A 16,851-nucleotide genomic window follows, 5' to 3' on the forward strand; every position below is an offset into this window, starting at 1 on the left:
TCATTGTCGTAATTATTGAACATTTCTCTGAGCTCTGGAATAATAAAACTGTCTCAGATTTCATTTACCATGTCACCTTCCCCAGTGAAAATGTATTTTGGTCTCAGGGATGTCCTCCAAATTCTTTCATGAATGTTGAAGCAAATAAGTTATTCAGGCCTTCAGCAACATCAGCCTCATCTATTAGCGTATTCACATTCCTCAATGATCCTGTTGACTTTTTTCCTCTGTCTGCTTCTTTTAAATGTCTATTAATTTTGAAAAATATCCTTTCTATTTGTATTTTGATGAATATTCCTATAATTTCTAAAACAGCTAACTAGCTGTGATCAACATCAGCATTAACTAATGTATTATCTTTTTAGTGCTTCTTACTCAGTTTTCTGGAACCAAACTATCGGCTGTGCTGCTGTAACTAGGAAAAGATTTTGTCTTTTATTATAATAATAATATATAATTATAATATAAATATTATATATTTATATTATAATAGAAATATTATATATTTTATATTTTCTTTTTCAGTTGATTTCAGTGATATTTCTGTTATTCTCAGGTATGTGATCTGCATCTGCAAAGACTTTTGCATCCTGTAAAAGTACTGTTTCTTAAAAGCCTAGCTTCAGATAATCCTTATCACAAGAAAATTTGTACAGTTTAAGAAGTGTAGGCGGTGGTAGAGGTGAAGCAGCAATGGGGGACATGGAGGACTGGGGTAAATGTTCCTTTGGATTACCCGCACATAAGTAGAATGCCCATTGCTAGAATTACAATGTTGTAATGTGATGTTTTTGTTTCTTTAACAAATTTAATCTATGAGGGATAATCATCCAAAACATACCTGAATATGAAAAAAACCTGTTTAGTTTTGTATTCACTTACAGCTTCAGCTAAGGCTGATATCCTGCTTTGGCTGTTGAAAAGCTGAAACATCCTGTTACAAAGACATCCCCCAGTGCTCATGGGCAGCTGACTTTCTGGGGACTACATCTGAATGGGTTGTAGATCTTGAACATAAGTAACAAGCTTATAACTGCACCATAATATTTGAGGTGGGAATGCCTTTTATGAGACAACTTCAAAATGAGGGCCACAAATGAACAAGGAAATCTGTTTTATTTCTCATCTCTTGAAGTGAAATCTTAGCAAGAACAGACCTGACTTTTGTTTGGTCAAAGTAAACTCCTAACATTTTACATTTACATAAAGTTTTTTCACTTCAATCTTCCAACCTGATTTACTCTGAAAGTTATAGAGCTGCAGAAAGTTAAAACTGTTGTAAAGCTCTACCCTGTGGAAGTCCAGACATGAAATTCTTGTTTCAGTAACATTTGTTTGAATATAATTTTGAGACAGAATATTCTGGCTTGTTGCTGATCATCCTTTTCTGGTAATGATTTAGCAAAGGGCTTAAAGGAATGAGAGAGCTGGTAAGACACAACTGGCATTTGGAATAAAGTATACTTTAGTTTGGAGCAGTTTCAGTTTCCCACATAGGCAAAGGGCATAAAGTTAGTCTTGTTTCCATGTATTGTATATGCTTGAATGTTTGCAACAGGAGGCAGAATGAGCTAAAACAGTAGAAAAAACTTTGTATTTTTGTGTTGGCTTAGCTGGAATAAAAAGACGTTGGAAATGTATCTCAGTGACATATATGACATATCCCATATATGCTGGAATAGGAATTCTGGCAACTAAGAGAAAAAGCCCCGAGTGAACTTTGACAATTGAAACTATGCTGACATAGTTTAACACCCAGTTGTTTAATACGGTTGCCAAAGCAGTAGAAGTATTATAATCTGATGGGTATAAGGTTTGCAAGAAGACGTGATATCTTTTATTAAGTATGCTGAGAACTGGGAAAAACACCCAATCATCTTGGTCTGTGGCTGCTTCCAAGGGTGACTGAGCACCACAGGATTGTGTGAATGGAAGAAAATGTCTCATAAAATCAGAACATTTAAGTAAGGGAATGGTAGTGACAGTGAAGAATTCCGATTGCAGTCTTTCTAGTCTTTGACAAAAATATTGGGAGCAACTAATAGCATCGTTTGAAAATGGAGAGGGAGTAAAAATTTCTCAGGGAATCCAGTGGGGAAGAACTTGGGTATTTCTTCCAATTTATGTAGGAACAATCACCATTGCTTAACCTCAGTGTACAGGCTTATAAGAATAATCATTGATGGTCATGTGATCAAACTATTTCTAGGCTGTTAGGTGTCTTTTGCCATGCCTCAGTGGGTTTTTCTTTTAAGCAGTAGACTAGATTAGAGCTCTGGTAGCGCACAAAAGTTGGTTGGTAAGCAGAATGTGCATTTCAGTTCTATAAGAATGAGCAAGAAAAAGATCTTTGAGATTTAACCTCCTCCCCAAATCTATATAAATTTTATAGCCCTGAGAATTAAAATAGAATTATACAATTCTGGAATAAAATCCTTCCTGTTGTCCTGATGCCTAGTTTCTCACTTTGTGATGTCTATAAAAGTTTATGTATTTTTTTCCCCCGAAGTGCTACAGTGGAAGCTTTTGCTTAAGAGAACAAATATTGGTATTGTGTAATATGCTGCTGAATGCAGCTATTAGCATGCCAATAATTTTCTGTATTAGGTTTTCTTTCTGCAATAAATCATACAGCTTTATTCTAAGGATTTGATTATTTCCCTTGCAGCTTGATCCCTAACTTGTGTATACATAAGACTGACAAAGGGGAGCAGAGAGGGTAAATGACAAGCCATAAACAGACATAAAATGGCTTTCCCAAGGTCACACAAGAGGATTGTAGAAGAGTTGGGAGCAAATGCAATCATCCTTGATTAAGTTCCCACTTGCTGGACAAGAGTGTTTTGGTATGAATATATGACATGAGTGCTTTTATCTGTGAACATTTGATTATCCATAAAGAATTAATGTGTTAATGAAACAATTTTGGTGGACTTAGTGATACATTTACTTGTTTTTAAGCTGAATTCAGATTTGTCAGCAAAAGCGTATGGATTTCTCAGTGGTTTAAATGGATGAACTATTAGAAGCATTTGCTTCAAATCCAAGCATTCGTATCAAATCCACAATGTCTATCAGCTACACTACCTTAAATAACCTGTTCTTTCAGTGCTCTAAAGCTTGGCTTCAGGCCTCTTAATCCTATTTTAGCATATGAAGATAACTTGTAAACTGACCCTTTGTTTGTTTCCCAAATTGAAGTTTCAAGTCTTCATCCAGAAAACAAACAAAATAGTCATACATGTATTTTCAATGGTGTAGAGAACTTCTCTTTTGTGAATAAAATTACTATCAAGCTTCCGAGTTAATAGCAAAACTTGCTTCAACTGGAATATATTGAATAGATTTTGAACTTCTATCACATGCTTACAGCATTGTCAGTAAAGTTACTGCAATATCTCATGCCATCTGTCACAATTCTTTCTTTCAGCAGGGACTCTTTGCCAGTTATAATGTTATCAAGTCTAAACCATTAGCATGAAAGAGTATTATTGCTGGGCACTTTGTTGCTCAGCCAGAAGGTTATGTTAAGGAAAAAGGAACATGATGTACGATTTTTTTTTTGTCAGAGGGGTTATATGATTTTTAAATTTGAATAAAAATCTTTCTAAAAATATCAGACGGTATAATAACTTGATGTGCTCTTGGTTTCTGGACTGCTGTTTGGTTTGCAGTAATAATATTTGTATGTTCTGAAGAACAGTTGCTGGCTTGCTTGTTCTTGCTTCTCAAAACTCTTTGCCACATGCAAAGGCTTTTTGAAAATGATACTCATGCAATGCATGGGAGTTAAATTACAATACCAAGTGTACAGTGTGTGGCATGTGTGCTGCATAATAACAGATACAGTATAGCGACTGCTAAAAAGACTGGCATACTTAGAAGTCACTGCATGCTGCGGTTGCTTTTCACGGTGGTACAGTACTTTCTTCTAGGAGGTAGGGTACTGTCAAAATGCTTTGACAAGCAATTTAGGAGGATGTCTAAGTCTTCACCCAAAAACCTTTACAACTGGTGTAACGTAATTTCTGCTGACACAGCATAGCTAACCTAACACTGCTGGCCAAATTTCAGCTGAGATAGAACGTCATCAGACCTAAATCTTCCAAGTACAACCAGTTTGAAAAAGCGTTTCCTTCCAGGTCAATGTGAGCATGTACTGTGTTACTGATGTAATGACAGTCATGGTTGCTCTCTCATATTGACATGAGTCCGACTAAGTTTAGCGATGGCATTTGTTTCAATGCATTCTTAACATCCCTCTGTCCCTGAAAGGCAGTGGAGTATCAAGTATGTATCAAATTAAATACCTATGTTTCTGCAGAATTATTCATCAAAGATCCTTTTTCTTAAGAAAGTAGTGGTTGCAAAACATTTTTTAAGACATACTTTTGTGTAGTTTTAAAAACTAATAGACTTCTTTATATACTGAAATATATACAGGATGAAATTGTCTGGGAGCGAGAATCTTTCCCAAAACTGGGCCAGATCTTCATCTATTCATCTAGACATTGCATCATAGTTAAGCAAGCGCATTTCTTATGGAAGCATTAACAAACATTCTGCTGCTTAAGTTCCTTTGAATAACCCTTCTGTGATGTTTCAGTAATTCACGAGTATTCAGGTCTGGGAACATTAAGAATCAAAACATGCTCCTTTTCCCCTAGCATTGGCTTCATTCATCCCTTTCATGCTTGTATCCAGGAATATCTTTGGAGGGCTTAAATAGCTGTAGTCTAAGCTGTGTAAGTCCCTGGAGGAGAAATGGAGATGAGCAATTGAATATTTAAAAAAGCTTGTAGCAGTGTGGATTTATAAATTGCATAAATTCCACAGTCATTTATTGTTGTGCCTTCAACAGCTAGTGAGATACTCATCAATCTGTTCTGCAAGGACTAATCACAGTGAAGCAGGCTTACTGTTTATTTCACTTAAAGTAACCTCCGAATCAGTCCTTTGCATCCATCTGCTTCTTATGTAAACAGTTTGTCTTCTACAAACCTTCGTGTTTTTTCTGTTTTGTTTATGCTGGAAATTATTTCCTTGACCATGAGTTTTCTGTCAGAGCAGAATAAACCCCATGTTCAAAATTAAGAAATGTATTTTTGAAAGTCTTGTGTTTTAATTAATTTATGCATGCTCATGCTTTGGGCTTTTTTTATGTCTTGGAATGAGTTGTCAAAAATGTCATGCTCTACTATGAGAGCTTGTCATGTCTCAATAGTCATTCTAATATTCCACATCTCCTTCATTTTATGTATTTAGATATGTTTAGAAACAAAATTAATAATGAAAAGGTGTTAAGAAATTTCAAATTTATGGCTCTGTGGACAGACAAATTTTCCAGTATATATAACTCTGTTCATTTCTAGAAAGACACCCAAGGATTACTTCTTGCTGTAGTTTGAACTGCCATTCAATGAGACAGCACATATGAAATGCAAATGAGAGAGTTAAAACTTGGGTCTTTTTGCATGGAAGTATATTTTTAGTTGCTCATTTTTATTATATTGTCAAACAGCACAACATATTAAACGACGATAGTGATACATGGTGACGCCACTGCTAATGTCTAATACAAGATTTCTCTTGCACCGCATGCTTAAAGCCTCTTTCTATGGACAGTTAATCTGCATTAGCTCTACTTAAGAAAAGAGGATCAGTCAAAGAACCATCTATTTAAATTGTAATCAATTTAGTAAAGCTTAGAGCACCATATGGGGGCAGGGCTCCATCATAATCTGAGCTGCACACATACAAAGGAAAGAAAAGCTAACACCAAAAAATCAGAGACAAATGTCCTTTTCTGCAGAAGAATATAATGTAAACACAATTTAGAAAGAACAATCTTGGGTTAAAGCTCTGATACCCAGCCAGGCTTAGCACATAACTGATAAATTTATTGGAGAACTAACACTGCCCAGTGTTTTTTGCATATTTTGGCCATGTGGCACAGCAACTGGCAAACATTCCCACCTCTTCCTCTGGAGCTGTGGCAGTTTTGTTGCAGTCACTGGGACTATCTGCATACCTTTCTGTATTGGTGCTGTAATGTGTCAAAGGTGGAATACAGGAGGAATTTGTACCATTACAGCTATAACATACCAAAGATAGTACATTACAGTGGTAATGGTAGAAAATTCTTCTCAGTCTCCTACTGCCTTGGACTCTTAGATGATCTTTTCCCTTTCCTTGACAGAGAAACACATATGCATCACTATCATCCTGATTTATGCCAAGAAGTGGATCTCTGCTCCTTTAAGACGTGGTATGTGAAAGAAAGAAAAAGATTAGATCCTCTCTCTTCTGTGACGAAGTGCTGATTCCTGGGTTCCATTGCACCACCAGCTTCTGGCTCAGCATCAGCAACTCTCACAGTTACAAACATCTGGGTAGCTGCCAATTCCAGCTGAGAACTGTAAGAAAGTTGGTTAAGCTAGAAAATCAGTGCCAGGAATGTCTGGAGTGAAATGACTCTGCACACACGTTCTTTTCTGTTCTTTGTAAAACAACTTCAACCCTGGCAAACTGCACATATTAATCTGGTTGAATTAATGCAATCGGTTAAATCTCATCCTATTTTTCCAGCATATTCTATATATTCAATTACATTGAGACGATGAAAAAGAAGTATAATTGCATCATACAAGTTGTTGGGTATGTAAGAAATCTGGGATGTCGAATAGCTGTGTTCATGGTCTGCTGAAGCTTTACATGGTTTGGAAGGCAGCATTATTTGCTGAGAGTGTTTTGCAGATGCCAAAGTAGTAAATTGATAAAATATCTAATAATGATCTTAAACTGGTTAGTTCTAGGCTAATGAAATTAAGGGCTAACTTTTACCCATATGTACAAGGACTTTAAGTTGCTCATAGGCACAAGCAATGAAAAGCTGCAGGTTTATAAAGGTTAAGATGAATTTTCAAAGGTAAATGTAGATATTTAAGGCACATTTCTAATGGAGTGAAGATACTGTGGAAAATTCTTCAGCTCTAGGCTTAGAATAGTTGGTAATTCTGGATTTATTTGCTTGTTTTAAACTAAGTTTGGGTCTAGATTAAAGGAATACTGGAAGACTTGTCTAATGGAAACTGACCTCATACTCACAAGAGCATTCCCTGTTTTTCAAATGAAACATTTTCCTAAGGAAAGTGCTCTTGCTGGCTATGGCGATAAGGGGTAGGTTCTTAATATGCCTTACATAATTATGCTGACAAAACCTTTTAACTGTAGATCAGGCCTCAGTGTGCAGTAGAAGGACTTCTAAAGAAGTTAGAATATTTTTAAATCAATTTACTATTGTTAAGTAATTAGGAAAAATGTTTGCACAGGTATTGAGCCATGTCGATGGTTTATTTTTATATGGTCAATATGTTTAGGCTCCCTGCCCAGTTTAGGAAAAGGATAAGGAATCCTGAAGCTTGCAAATGCAGAATGCCTGTCCTCTGGTTATGGGAGTTTGCCTATTTCTCAGTTTCAGATTCAAATAAACTTGAAGTAAAAGAACGGTTAAGATAAACTTCCGGACATCAGTGGAATTATATCAGGAGTACTTATGAGATCTTTTTAAATTTGATTCATTATTCTTATCAAAATCATACTCAGGTTTCTTTTGCAGGGAATTGGTGGTCCTTAGTTTCCTAGGTAGCTAGTGACAGTAAGAGTTGTTCAGATTCGGTGCACAGAATTTTGATGTTGAGTTTCTAACTCTATTTTTAAACATTTATACATTTAAGGCAACATAAAATATCAGTTTCAGGTTTTGTGGCCATCACAAAGGTGATACCATCTGAGTCTTAAAGTGCTTACAGCTTTCTAGTGACTGTCTGATGTAGCTCCACTGCATACTTTCAGCAAATTGTTACTGGAGGTGTACTAAAGAGGAAGCAATAAGCAAGCCAGGTAGATTTAATTCCAGAAATACTTCTAAGTGAAACTATATGGGATGACCTTGTTACTTGGCTTCTGGAAAGTGCACATAAGCGTGCCTCAAGTGAAGATTTCTACTGCTTGTATTTCATTACCTTTGTTTTATATTTGACATTTTGGGTTGTAGAGGGAATAATATCGTAAGATGACTAGGTGAAACATCTGTGGGTAACATCTGGTGTCTGCCAATTGTTTTATGGTCTTTTTCATACAGTGATTATTGATCCTGCTCTGGAAGAAATGTATGAAGCCTTGTAAAATATCCTGTTCACCTTATCTGGTATCAATACTTTGTCTTGACTTTAAAAACAAACAGAACAAGATTTTTACCTCAAGTTTTAGATGTTCTGCAAGTTAAAAACATAACTCTGTCATGCATGCCTGATGTGACAATTTGAGCACTTAATAAAAGGCAAGTTAGTATCAATGCAACTGCAAAGTTTTGATGCAGTGCTAGGACTTAAAATTTTAGCTTGTATCCTGCATGCCTTTTGCTCATGTGTGAGAGAAAAAGAGATGAGGCTTAACAAGACAGACCTAGAAATCAACATATTTTCACAACCAGCCAGTGTTGGAGTGTATTGTGAAGTCACTGGTGGAGACAGCCCTATTAGTTTTCACTTTGAGCAAAGACTCTAAGACCTCAAAAGTTCTGTGACTCCCCTGAGGTTTGTCTCATCTGTAAGTGAACACTTGGGTTAAGGAATCCTGTGTATTTCTCTGCCTTAGAGATCCCGTGCCTTGCTCCTAGTTATCAGCTGTATTTGGCCAATATTCATTTATAAATGCTGAGACAATGTCCTGCAGAGCAAGAGCTATTGAACGCTTAGTTATACCAAATTGTAATAGTGTTTGTGTTGTGCATGCATAGAGTTTATCCACCGTGGTTCTGGTCCACAGTGGGTAAAGACGCAGGAAGGTTGATATCCACTCAATATTCTTGTGCATTAGTTGAGGAAAGTCCCTTTTAAAGAGCCTTTCTGCTTTGGAAGGATTTCTTTGAGGAAGCACAGGTGCTTTCTTTTACAAGGAAAACCCATGCCCTTGACCGTCTTTCGCAATAGGCTGTTAATTCTCAGCATAGGTTTTCAACATATGTAGTGAAATGTGTACACTCACCACATATTTGCACCACACTCTTTTTAAGAGAGAAATACACATTATTCCCATAGTAGAACAATGCGTGGGAGTTTTTTTGAACCTGGAGATGGAGATAAATATAACATGTTCCTAAGAAAATAACCTCGCCAGCTTAAAATTTGGAACCGTGTGTCTACTGATTGAGAGAGCAAAAATAAATCAGTGAAGTATATTTCCTCTGTGGAAATAGGAATATCTCTGATTTACCCTGCATTGCTTACCTCAGGGACAACCCAAGTAGGGAAGGCTGCCAGGCATCTTGTTTGGCAAGGCTCTCTGGTTTTATGCATCATCATCATGGCTAGGTCTTTGTTACGTGACTAAGTCTGTGAAATAATATGTAATGTGTAAGGTGGGAGTTAGCTGCACTCTACTGAGAACCTGCTTTCCCCTTTGGTAATGTGATGTTAATTACTGAAGACACAGATGAATACTTTGTGCAGAGGACCGTGAAAGCATAAATAAATAACATCTCTAGTGATCAAGAGACAGAATGGCAAATACGTTGGTGTTACACTGAACAGATGGATTCTCTGCCAGTTGTGATGACTTCTGCAGTAAAAGGGTCAAATGTGCTTTATACTATCTTCTTATCCAGGAATGCGTTCCTGCTTCCCTCAAATAATGAATAAAGAGCAAAGCGATTCTGACAATGTCTTTTCTTTCTCCTTTGTTCCTGGGCTTTGGGAACTGAACAACATTTTATTACTTTTAGGGGTTGTTGAAAGGTTAAAGATTGTGAAATCTCATCCAGAAAAAAAAATCCCCCCCACTCCTCAAAGGAAAACATAAAAGCTGTGTGGATAGAAATCTCATAACCTGAAAATCTGTTTGAAGGGCAATTATTTGCTTTACTTGAAATGCGCCAAGCCATAGTGTCCTCAGGAGTTCTGTGTTCCTTCTGAAAACAGCAATAACTGAACACTTGAAGGGATTAGCAAAATCTTTCTGTGCCAGCTGTTTGTTTTGGAGTTAGTTTGCCTTGTTTTTTACTTCTGTTACATTTGATAAACAGCTGCAGTGATAAAATTCAAAGAGGTTTTTCTGGAATGATCTAGCTGCAGCAGTGCATGATGATGTGGAATTCTATACAGCTTGTTGTTTGTTTTCACATTCTTTTTTTGAGGGGCATGAACAGCTGACTATCTAATTGTATTTGTTCCCTGTCACTACAAATTTTCTCACACTAGCTAGGGCTGTGGTCAGCCCTCTGACATGTGGGTCAGTGGAGATTAATTATGAATTCCCAATTGTAGTTTAAGATACTGTCCTTCAGCTCTGTTGCTGACTATCCTGGTTGCCTCTATGTCAATCTGTCACAGTGTCCGGAATTCTCTGGGGAACCACTCCACACAGCCTTGAATAAGGAAACTAAGCCATGGTTCCTATGGAAAGAGGAAACCATACTGTAGAATAATGAATGTGAAATAGGTCTAGGAGAAATGCGGCCCCTTGTGCTCCCACAGATAAATGTTTTGGACCTATTGTGAGAAAGGACTGTTTGCAGGATTCAGTCATGGAAAATGGACATAGAATAAGCTCTGTGGAGTAACAAGGTTTCCAGGATAATGTGAGGGTGTTAGAACATTCTCTGTGCCCATATCATTACCTAGAGATTATTTGTAAGAGGATGGGCCAAGTAATAGGCTCAAGTATAACATACTCCCTGATCTGTAACCCAGACATCAAAATGACTCAGAAGCCATCTATATTTTAATTGTGTGAGGTCTTAACAGGGAATTAAGGGAGATGAGAATTTGGACTTACCCAGGGCTTTCCCTGGCTTGTTCACACTGCTGAAAGGGGTTGCGTGGGACTTTGTCCTGCAATACCCCAGAGTTTGCCCCTGTTTGAATATGAGGTGAGTTTGGGGAGTGTAGGACTGAGTGACTGCTTGCACAACACAGGTGTACTCTAAGGTCATCCAAGTTATAACAGCTGTGGTACTTGGCTACTTACGTGTAAAGCTATTTTCCCCCTTTCCCAATTTGTCCAGTACAGGACAGACATTCACAGATCTGGGATGCAATTTGAATATTTTTGTGAACAGCCAGTACTGACAACATTCATTCCCACCTGTGAAGGCATCTCTCTCCAAGGTCAAAAGCAAATATTAGCAAACAATAAGCAACATTAACAAAATAGGAATTTGCTTCACAGCTAATTTTCTTCAATATTTGAGTGCATATATTCTTGTGGTTTGGATGTGTGGTATGTATCTGTAGAAAAAAAGTTCTTTTCTGATTTTTAAACCTTTGGAAAATGAAGGTTTGCAAGTCCTGCCCAACATCTGCTGTAGATGCAAATAAAAACATTTAGGCCATTAATATCCAGGCAGAATTATAAAACTCTTAAATAAGGTATGTTCCCAAACCCAAGATCTACATATTTCTCTGTAAGTACAGTTTCCTCCTGCCTTGCCTCACATCACAATTTCGCACTCTGACCCACTGCTACTTATCTGCTGATAATGTTGAATATCTTTTTTTGAGTGGGATAATGTATATTATTACTTAAAATAAAAGCTTGAATATTCATGAGAGCACTTTTTTATGGATATTGCCTCTGCTTTCATTTTCTGTGTCACTAGTTCTCTGTAATATAAATTAGTTTAACACTTCCCATAGGCCAAATTCTAGTCTTACATATGCCAAAACCCTGCTGAAGCAAGATTGTGATTCTGTTCCTACAAAATCTCTTTCTTAGGTGAGTAGTAATTTGCAGATAATGGGCTTATACTAACTTCTATTTTAATATCTGAAGGAAAGAAGAGTATTTTAGAAGTTTTCATAATGTTGAATATGTTACTTTGTAAAATCTTTGCTAAGGCAGAAAACTTCTATTCCTGACAGTTATATATGATTGTATTTTCTAACATTGTGAAATCCTGTTTACAAAATATGGTGCAAAAGCTTGTGTGAATGCATTAGAAAAAATTCTGCAGGAGGGAAATGCTTTGGGTTTTGTTTTACTTTCCAACTGTGTTTGGCTTTTAAAGTAGAATGAGATTTTGCTGTAGCTGCTTGCTTTCAGATTTCACCATAAAAACCAGAGTTTTGAAGGGATAAAAGAATCACGAAGGATATCTGACACTACAGAAAGAATTCCATTACCTTTACATCTCCCTTTCAAGTACATGTATTTTTTAAAAAAAGAGAAGAAAATAGACATTTGAGGGAAGTATTTATCCTTTTGTTTTAGAAAAGAAGTTTGTGTCTTCTCTCCACCTGTACCAGAAAAACAAACAGATTAAAACAATCTGTTGTACTGGAGGGCAATTTCCAGTTTTCAGTGGAAATCACAGCTGGCAGAAACTCCATGGTAAACTACTTAACCTAGACCAGCTCTCTGTGAGCATGTTAGCCAACATATCACAGCACTAGTTCAGGCTTGTTTTAGGCTGCATGCTCATCTGATTGACATACTCCTGAGCTTTTATCATAGAACCAGGGGGAAAACTGGCAGTAAAAGATTAGGCAGCTTTATTTGGATCCCTGTCTTGTTTGGTTATCAGTGGCCTCTATCCAAATTTAACTAGGGCATGCATTTTGAAGTGGTATGGGAAGCTATTCTGAAAGGCTGTTGGAAGAGGTTGCATTATAGAAAGCTACTGCGCTGACAAAAGGATGTTATGGAGCCAAGTAATCAATATCCAAAGACAACAAAGCACATTGGGCTAAATTCACTTCTAGTTTAAATCCATCAAGTGCCAGAAATTAATTGGTAGCAAATTTGGCCTACTGTCACAAAATATTTTTGAAGGTGCCTTGTCATGAATTATACTTAGTGGTTTATGAAGTACCTTTTTAAAATAAGCATGCACTTAGAATAACTGGACATGAATGGAGATCAAGATGTTAATATGAATATGTCCCTGTAAAATGAAACATCTTGGTGTGTGCAGTTAGTGTGAAAGTGGCATCACTACTTTGAAAAATATAAACTACTTTTCTCTGTATTTCCATATTGCATACATAAATCCATACTCCCTTTAATTGTTTTCTGATTTGCTGATAGCATCCCAGTTTGTGTGATTTTTCAATCAACATTCTTAATAATTTGACAGTGAAATACTATTTTTTTGAAACTAAAATCCTACTCTTATACCACTATTGCAGATATAATTGATCAGACAGTTGTGGCTTCTTTAAAGCCTTTACAAAAGTTTTCATCAGGATAAAAAAACCTTACTGACACTCGAGTGGCAAAACTGTCACCCAACATACAGAGAGCACATGAATAAAATTAGATGCCTACAAATCCCATCTGATCTAGTTAAAGAAGCAGAGAGGCGTAACAGTATCACAAAGTACAAGACGAAACATCCTGTGAGACTGGGATCCTATTATGTAGCACTGTATTTTATAGCCTTGATGCCTGTTGAGAGTCTGGCCTTTATTAATGTCATGTTTCTCTCTGGGCTGATATGTCATAAAAGCTTAGAGAGACTTAACCTTCTTTCAGTTTGAAAAATGGACTGAAATCTAATGCTAAATAACACTGATTAATTTTGTCCTGGACCTAGTGTTTGTTGGAAAAACTCCTGTTATAAAAAAGATCATGAAAATTAGGGTAGGAAAACAGAAACCACAACATTATTATGGCTACTGTGTAGCAAAGGGTACTTTTAAAATGTTACTCCTTCCTGAAATACATAGTCTGACCCACTGTTTCAAGTTTGAGCTAGAGGAACAAATATGTATTTTTTTTAATATAACACGTTGCTATTCAGTAGGTAATTTGTATATGTCTTATGTATTTTTCTGTCCAGGGTACTCTATCATCACCTTTTACTAATACTATTTATCTTACTGCTGAACATAACCATGAGCCCATTAAAGGTACTACAACCATTTTCTTCAGTTTAAATTTAGCAAAGGACATAATTGTCTCCAGTAAGATTTAAGCTTGCCCTTTAAAGCTTAAGTGTTCTACTAAACTGCTGTCTACCTGATAGCAATCAGAAATGGATATTCATTCCATCGATTCACTACCTGCAGTAGTATGAGCTTTTGCTCTTTTCAGAGGCAAGTAAGACTATTTATGAAGCAATTTAATAAAAGATGCTGATAGAGAGCAAAACTGTAAAGCTGGGATTTCATCAGGTACTTTACTAAAGCAGGCCAACATGACATTCCTTCCATTTTAACAGACCTAAAACATTTCCTTCTGTATTGATATAAGAAATGCACACACCACCCAGTCCAGAATCTTTGGAGTGTTCCTTCAGCTGTAGCAATGCTGTTCCTCTTCACTGAAGCTCTGAAAAGACAGAATTTATTTGTGCTAGGAAAGTGTTTGCCAAATCCATGCACTGCCTAGTTGAAACTTTCCCACTTGGTTAAATACTGTTTATATTTCCATAATTATAGATAATTCTGCATTTTTTATAATTTTTTTTAGTGTTGTATAACATTTGCTTGCTTCCTTCAGTAAAAACAAACTCCTCCTCTTCTTGTTGTCTTTGATGGGAGTCATCTCATTAATCACAACATGCAGCTAGAAGTACTATCCACATATGTGGGGTATGTGAAAAACTTTGTTAGGCTTTATCAGTAACTTTTTAAAAGAGCCATTGTCAGGAAATTCTGTTTTGTTAAGTGAGAAACATTTTGCATGAATGTACTAATATAAAAAAACACTTATGAATACAAGCTATCTGGAAATTAAAAGAAAACCAAATCACTTGGGTAGAATTGAGTGAAAATAACATTTTGGCAATTATTTCCCCTTGCCCCCTGTGTTCTTGTAGTATGGACTCTTTCCATTCTTAGTTAACACCTTGTTTTCTCATTAAAAAAAAGAAAATTGATGCATATTTTGAGCAGCTAAGAAAAGGCGTTTTTTCTACCGCCACTTCAATGCTCTGCTTGTGTACCCACGCCCTGCATATACCAGGATTCTCCCAGCCTACCCTTGTGCTGCAGGCTCCCTCCTTGCTGCCGTGCTGTTTCCTGCTCACCTATGTGTGTATCATAGGAGGCCCTTCGAGCCAGCTATACGTGTTGCTCTTAGGGAAGGTGTGCTCTTCCTGACAATTTAACTGTAAGCAAACAACAGGAAAGGATGCTGTCTTTCACATCTCTAAAGTAGTAAAACCAAGTAGCCAAAAGAACCATAATGCACCATTTTAAAAAGCATTGATGTCTGAAAGTCAATCTCTTCATTTCCAAGCGCTTTAAGTTTTCAGTTGCCCAGGGCTGGCATTGTCTCTGTACTGACAGATATAGATTAGCTCTGAAAAGCTGCTTTTACTGGTTGTTTGCTGCACTTCGGGCATTTGAACACTCCAGCAGCAGTACAGAGTATAATGATGATGCAGCAAAGTTCTGTATGGATTTGAAACAAATCAGAAAAGAAACACCTTCTGAAAACATGTTTGGATTGGAAATGAAATGTTCCCAAAATACTACTACACTCTTCAAGCTCTCTAATTGCTGCCAGAATGCAATCTGTCACAATACTGCCTTGTTCTTGCACGTTTTACCGTGACACTTACCTGCTGTAAGCATGAAATATAAAAACAAGGTGTCAAACAGAAATGAATCTGAAGAATATGCTGTCGGCATATCTATTAAAATTAAGAGTCCCCACCCTCAAGACTTGATATCAGTAAAAAGGTGTCTTTATTGACATGAAATGCATCAACAACAAAAAAAGACTGAATCTAGGAAAGGGGGCACAAACGTCTCTTGATGATCCACATACAACATATATTGTTAAGGAATTAGCACTTCTACAAAATAGCTGATTCACATGCAGTTTGTAGAATGGAATGGATCTGCTACGGTCACATCTAGATTAAAGAGTAGGAGGTCCCAAGAGGATTAGAAAGGTTATAGAAGATGAACTTCTGAGTCTAGCAGAGAACCTCCTGGAAAAGCTAAAAGTCATAACCAGCACATAGAAGGAGATGTTTCTAGTAAAGCTGAAGGTAGGGAAAGGAGAAAAAAAAAAATTAAACTATACGGCACCAGCAAAGAGGTGGGAATACAGGAGTTCATAACTACCAGTTTTATGAAGGGCACCTCCTGCCTTTCCCTCTTTCATCAGGGAGCTTTAAGAAATGTGTCTTAGAAATTGTGTTCTATACAACCATTGAGGCTCACTGGTTAAGAACTGCTTTTACAACTCTGACTAATGCATATTTCATATTCAATACATATTACATAGTTCCTGGGCATAAGAAATACATATTACGCTATATATTACAAATATATTGAAAGAGGAGAAACTGAAACGGGATTAGAGAATTATTCTTCTTTTACAAAGTGTTGGTTCAAGTGTTGGTATGGAAACTCATCTTGGCCTCATTCCTCTACCTCGAAGGGCTATATATAATCACCAGTACACAAGTTCCTGTGGGGGTATTAAAAAGTAATTCTCCTGATGAACAGAGTGGATTGGAGAGCATGGAATTGCAGGTGTGGTCATATATTAGAAATTTCCCTTGGCTTTGTATACTAATCAAAGCTAACCTGAAATTATTGTCATATGCACAGAACTACAGATGTCAGGAAGGGATGCCAGAATGTTTATGCACTGACGACCTCCTTCGTTTACGAATTTGCTAGAAAGTGCTTTTAGAGGAGAAAGGACCAGTTGTGGAGAAGGAACAGGATGATGAAAACAGTTCAGCTCCTGCAAGATGTTGCTGAGGCCCAGGCCTATCCACACAACAGTTGCCGAAGTAGATGACAGTAGAAGACCTGACCTGGCTTATAATTCCAATGCAGGTACGCTGAGCTACACTGCAACATTCTTCAAAGAAATTCAGTTGCC

Source organism: Phaethon aethereus, assembly GCF_964289735.1.
Source record: "Phaethon aethereus genome assembly, chromosome: 13".
Lineage (NCBI taxonomy): Eukaryota > Metazoa > Chordata > Aves > Phaethontiformes > Phaethontidae > Phaethon > Phaethon aethereus.